Genomic DNA, 7,222 nt, shown 5'->3' with positions numbered 1-7,222 from the left:
CCTTCTCTAAGCTCCAGTTGTTGTTGTCATCTCATTTGCATTTAAAGAGACACATGACCGCATGTTTTTGCTGCCACCCAAATAGGGGCTTTCAAAACATCCTATAATTAATAATCCGTGGGGTATTTTGAGCTGAAACTTCACAGACACATTCTGGGGACACCTGAGACTTATATTAGGCTACATCTTGTGAAAAGGGTATTAGGACCCCTTTGATTTAGCTGCTTAATTTCCAACTTTCTTACTCTTTATATGCTACTACTCACCATATGATTTGACAAGATTTGACAAGACACTCGTGAGCGACTGGCGTAGGCTATGTACGCACTTTCCCGCGAAAACCATCCCGCCAGGCGCAGTATCATCTCTAGCTCATTTCTGACTGGAGAAATAAGCCATGTTGCAACCGTTCCGCTCTCCCCTACTTTTAAATTCATGCTTCATTTCATCTGTTACTGTTTTGGTTTTGTTCCTTGTATTCCCGTCCATAAAGGACACTATTTAACTTGACTATGAAAGCTAAAAGTTAAAAGATGGAAACAGGTGCAACAGGAGCATTACGAAGAGTAATAATCATAATCACTTTACTATGAGATTTATAAAGAGTGAGTACAGGTAACTCAACAGCGTCACTCTGTGGATGAACTGCAAAACGTTTTATCAGAAGGTTAAGCATAAAGCCAAACTCATTAAAAAACCAGGACAAGAACAAGAACAGTCATCTCATTTATAATAACTAATTCAATTGCATTACACTGCCATAAAGCCAATGGATATGAATAATTATAATGCAATTAATATTAAATTAGAAATATATAACGATGATGCATTACATATACAACAAGATTTACATTGGTATTATATTAAAATACCCATTTAATAATATTAAAAAAGATATCAAACACACAGTGGATTACAGTAACTTCAAATAGCCTAATTAGATGGATTAGAAACAAAGTTCAGTTATTCCAAATGTACAACGTATAATCAAATAGGCGTATTATACAACATATGATGCATCTGCTGTAGATATAGAACTCGATGACTCTGGTTCTGACCCTGTTGGTAAGTTAAGCAGAAAACAATCGAGTTGTGGCTCGAAACAAATGTACCAAATACATTTTCATATTTCTTTTGTTTCCCTTCATTGGTTTTCAAGGTCTTCATGCAGCATCTAAAACCATCCTTGACCAGAAAAGAAAAGAAACACATTGTTTATTCATTGTCATCTCAATTCTCTTTTTATGTTAGAACAGAATATGATAGAAATCTCTTCATCGCGGCTCCTGTTTGTGGGTGGGACATTTTGTTGACATTTTGTCCTCAAAGTTGATGTGTTAGAAGAAGGAATAATGGGCAAGCGTAAGGATTTGAGCGAGTTTGACAAGGGCCAAATTGTGACGGCTAGACGACTGGGTCAGAGCATCTCCAAAACTGCAGCTCTTGTGGGCTGTTCCCGGTCTGCAGTGGTCAGTATCTATCAAAAGTGCTCCAAGGAAGGAACAGTGGAGAACCGGCCACAGGGTCATGGTCGGCCAAGGCTCATTGATGCACGTGGGGAGCGAAGGCTGGCCCGTGGGGTCCGATCAAACAGACGAGCTACTGGAGCTCAAACTGCTCCAGAAGTTAATGCTCATTATCAGAGAAAAATTCTCTTAACTTTACATTTTGATTTTATATTTAACATATCAGAGATTCTCTTCCTATCACACTAAAATTAATTTTCAAATACATTTATTTGGGGGGGGGGGGTGTCATTGCTAGTTTCATTGTAATCACCTGTTACTAGTTCTGTTTATTATCCTTTTATATATAAACCTTCAGTTCATTCAGATCTTTGTCTGGTATTGTCTATATTTTAATATGGTTGCATTCATTTCTACTGGATTTTTTATTATTAAATACTGTTTGCTGAGTGCATTGCTGCAGCCAAATGTGATTCCCTAGGCTATTACCACATTAACACATTGTACAAAATAATGTACATACAAACAAGAGTTTAATATGTGCAATAATACATCAGAGCATTTACATTGACGTGGGAGTCAAGGGCACTGAAAAATAAACTAGACCACCAGCATAGTGCATTAAAACTGATAACCGTGTCTGCTTGGGATTCACACACACACTGATAAGTGGACTTTACAACAATATGAGTACTTGCAAAGTCTGTAATTTGGGCCAGTAGGCTATCTCTTACATGACCAGCGGGGCTTGTAAATCATTATTCGTGTCCACAGAGTGCACTATATGAGGCCATGACATCGCAAAGAGGCAGCATGGGGATGTCCAGTGAATTTGTCAGTGTGTGGTCCTCAGAAAACAGTCCACAGATCAACTGCTGACTGAAAGAATGTGCAATCAATGGCGTATTAAGGAGATTTCTGCCTACAGTAAAGTTGGTGGAAAAATCTCAAACTATACACGTCCAAAAATACGTTGCTAGAGCATATTGAGTTTCTAAAGATCTCTGGCGCCACCACGTGGACAAAATGATGTGTGATTTATTAGTGTTTTTGAGGGTATTGCTGTCCCCAATAAAACTAATACTGTGTGCATGCTATTTTACGAAGCCTTAACAGAATGTAGATCAGTGTTGCTTTTGTAGTCTACTTTTCGAAACTAAATATTAAAAGGAGCCTTTAAAATGATTAAAGAACGATCCACAATGCCATCAGTGAGATCTTTCTCTGTCTCTATTATCTGTGAAGTTTTGCTGTGTTGAATCCCAAAAGTGTAATTAAAATTGTGTAGGCCTAATACAATTAAATAATTCCTTACAATAATCTATTTATTAGGCCAACCTCTTGCTGTAATTGTTCATTGTAGGCTATTAATCATGAAACACGACCCAATTAATCACCTGCTCAAATTATTTCGTTGAAATCACATTTAATCTCAATCTTGACATGAATTCATGAACTCACATAGCAATATTCTTTTTCATTTTATGGTCTCATTTAAATAAAAACCTTTTTCAAGCTGTAGCCTAGGCCTACTAGGAAAAAAAAGACCAAAGCACGTGAAGCAAGTGTGTTTTGCTTTTATATACTTTTATTTAATTTGCTACTGTAAATTATAGAATACAATCAGTTATATAATTAATATCCAGGTTTATAATGACAGTGAAAGGCAGCCCGAAATTTGAAGCTCAAAAAAGTGCATCCATCCATTATAAAAGTGCTCCCTCCACACTAGCCTGGATGCCCACAGATACACGTATACAAATCAAGCATAGACAGTAAAAGAAATGGACGGAGCGATCCCATTGACTTCTACGGCGTTAAGTGGTGTCAGTATAGGAGCACTCACTTCCTGATGGCTGAGCGTAACTGCGCCGGCTCAGACTGAGCTTGAGGACGTAGATGTGACGTGAGCCTCCTGACGGACAGCTGTAGGTCTTCTAGTAGATGTGGAAAGTGAAATCTGAATCACGTAGTTTAAATATTTTCTCCCGTTGCTTTTGGCTCACTATGGGCTTCTCCCCATTCTCCTCCCTTGACTTTATCAGACTTTATGTCTCCACGTCCCCTCCATTCACTGTCAAAGTGACTCAAAAATGAATGGGAGTCAATGGGATTCTAACAGCAGGTGATGGCTTGGTTAGCAATGGCAGCCCCTAGGGGTGGAACGCTTTCCGAGTGCTAGATTACCCCCTTGAAATCAAGCCTGCAGTCTCCCTCTCAGATACTGAAGCTTTCGCGCCTCGATCGCCCCCCGTTGGCCGGTCCCAGTATAGCCGCCCCTCTGTGTTTTCTAATGGACGCGAGGCAAACTAAATAATAAAATTACACTTCAAATATTTTTTGAAGGTCCCAAGATGTCCGCACCGTGCAGGCCGCCTGAAAGCTTCAACTCTGCCAAGCGGAAACGGATGTCGAGTCGTCCATATTTTTTTACGGTCTATGATACATATCTATGTGGATGCCAGCCCAATTTAGCCCCGCCCACAATATTTTTAGGTCAGTCTCGCTCCATAGAGGAGTAATTATCCCTGAACAGAAAATTATCCTTCGGGAAAAAACGGTGTTTGGGGGGTAAAATGTGGTATTTTGGCAAGGTTGCCTGCTAAAATTCGCACTCATGGGTCTATATTACATAGTAATCGCTTCAACCCGCGGACATAGAAAACGACACGGACTTGGCAACACAGTGCAGTTGAACTCTGTTGACATTTGACAGTCGCTTCGTTGCTCTGATTGGTTGTAGGTCTATCCAACTGAGGTCTTTCCTGGTTCGGTTGAAACACGCCCCATAATCACAGCCCAATGGAGCATCAGACTCATATTCTGACTAGAATTGAAAGAAAATGAAGAAAAATACCAATATTTAACACGTAATGAAGTAAAATATTAAGCTTCCGGCAGACCGCCTTCTGTATTCAACTTACGGAAAAAGCGAAGTAAAATGCTTACGCTACGTCCAAACTCGTCGCACCAGTTACGCTTTTTCCAGTGAGTCCAATACTGACGATGGTCCGCTGGAAACTAGATATTTTACTTTATAAAGTTTTAAATATTGATATTTTTCTTACACAATTCCATCAGTTTGCCTCAGAAGGCCTCTATATATTAACTTCCAGTTTCTACATTTTTGGGTGAACTATCCTTTTGGGAAAACGATTTAAAGAAAAAGAAAAACAATTGCCCCATTTTTTCAGACGACCATTTAAAGTTAATGCTCAGATTATGAAATGATGCATTATGAAATGTATGCCTGGCCGTCTTTAGGGTGGTGCGACCGCATTGGGCGGGTGAACACAAACAGATGGAGGGAGTAACTCACACAGGACAGAAGAACTGCTCCAACATCCAACAGCAGACATCCGGCCATACAGGCACATTATTTTCTCTCACTTTGACAGGTACTTGAAGAATAAGCCCTGTTTTTGTCAAAAATCTTAGACAGACTAATGAATCTAGCACCTATCAACCTTTACTTGTAACTATGGAAATTTCAAATTGGCTCTAAATTATGGACATCATACATAACAAAATATAAACAATGGTTAAAACGAAATTATGAAGACCCAATTTAACAGAACTAAGCTACTCTACAAGTGCCAAAACATTTTAGAGAAAAGAGTTGTAGAGTTTGGTTACAAGCATATAACACCACACCATATGCAAGCTTGTGTGTTATTCTGTTTAATGCGGTCAGGTTTGTAATTCCAAGATGAAGAATCAGGGCCCGTATTCATCAAGCTTCTCAAAGTGCCATTTTAGTCTCAAGTGCTGAGAGTTCATGAAATTTACTCCTACTTTCAAGGTTAAGGATCAAAGCAAGTTATCAAATTTCTTAAAGCTAAGAATCCCTCTGACTGTCCCAAGTATTTAAGACGGCTCGAGAGGTCTCTCAAGTGGTCAGGAGTGTCCAGTAGGGGCTTGAGACGGCACTGCGGAGACAGAGACGTGCGCAAAACTTCCAAATGTTTGACGACGAGCTCAAGCGGTACCGTTTGGACAGAGCAGGCATCATCTTTGTCAGTGCTGGATAATGTTGGACTGAATTTGCCTTATTATAACATTCTGCTGTTTGACTAATTCAGGCTTCTTCCAACAGCCAGTTTGGTTTTATTTGGTGGCTGATTATATCATGAAATCTAGGCTAAATATAGGCAGGTCAGTTAACACCACACTCAATCAATCAATCAATCAATCAACTTTATTTATATCGCGCTTTTACAATCACGATTGTGTCAAAGCAGCTTCACAGTGTCAAACAGGATAATATTGCGACAAAATTAGATTTGGCTGTACAGTCGTACTGGAGAAAACAGTGATGTTATCAGCTTATTTTAATTTGTCATATAGCGACAATGTTGGCAGATCAGTGTTATAGTTTGTAGAATTAAATAAGACCTAATTCATTCATTTTATTTGTATAATAAGTTGAATAACTTTAATCATAATAACTTTAATCATACCAGTTTAAAATAACTTTAATCACACCAGTTTAATGAAAATGTGATGCTTACCCTCAGTGCATCCAACATGTAGGTGTGTTTGTTTCTTCAGTAGAACACAAATGAAGATTTTTATCCCCAACCGTTGCTGTGTGTAGTTCATATAATGGGGTGACTAGGTAACAATTATGAGAGCAAAAAAAACAAAAACATGCTTAGACAACGTGCACAAAAACCCAAACTGTTGATCAAAATATATAGATTACTTTTATTAGTGCCTGCCCGGATCGGTTGAATGAGGATCTATATAATGTATATCTATGATCGCACCAGCTTGACCTCACCAGACGGAAGTAACAGCCGATGGGAAAACTTGAGGAGACTCGTCGGGTTATGAGGTAAAAAAATAAATACTGTTGTGTTTCTCACAGAAATCAATGTGTCGTCAGGAGCAGCAGGGTTTTTGTGCACGTTGTCTAAGCATGTTTTTTTTTTTTTGCTCTCATAGATTTGTTACCCATTCACACCCCTATATGAACTACACACAGCAACGGTTGGAGTTAAAAATCTTCATTTGTGTTCTACTGAAGAAACAAACACACCTAGATGTTGGATGCACTGGGGGTCAGTTTTGGGTGAACTATTCCTTTAAGACATGGTGGAAAACTTGATTATCTTTCATTTCAAATGTGTATATTATGTTTGGTCTTGAAAACTCTTTATTGTCAAATGTGTGTTGAATCTAAACTCCTCTTAGGAATTTCACCATTCAATGTGAATTTATCTGAGAATATTCCTAAATAAGGACATCTCTTCAGTGATTGGTTCATGCCTATGACATCATCCAAAATCCCGTTTGTGGCAGAGAAAAGTGTGGTGAATCTACTCTAAGACTGACACTTAAGATTTAGTCCTACACTTCACTTAAATTATGTTTGGGATGCTTGATAACTATCTTTTAAGCGCAGCTTTGAGCCAAGAATTATTTTACTCTTAAATCAATTCTTAGCTGTGTTCTTGTGAGTAATTCTCAGAGGCTTGATAAATACAGGCCCAGGTCTCGTTTCAGCATCATGTAAGAACATGTGGAGGGCAGAAACACAAACCATATGGAAAAACCGAGGAAGAAACGCATTCATTCATCCTGCTGAATATGTGGCTGTGCAGGCGGCTGTTTTGGCCCATCTAGATTTTGTCTAATTTCTCACCCAACAGGGGAGAATAGGAATGGCTTTGTCAAACCTCAAGGCCTCTTGTCGGACCACCATGATGGCATTCCTGCGTTAATTACCCGGATAATAAACGAGAATCTTCTTG

Source organism: Pseudorasbora parva, chromosome 22, assembly GCF_024679245.1.
Source record: "Pseudorasbora parva isolate DD20220531a chromosome 22, ASM2467924v1, whole genome shotgun sequence".
NCBI classification, from domain to species: domain Eukaryota; kingdom Metazoa; phylum Chordata; class Actinopteri; order Cypriniformes; family Gobionidae; genus Pseudorasbora; species Pseudorasbora parva.
This window is presented reverse-complemented; position numbering follows the sequence as displayed.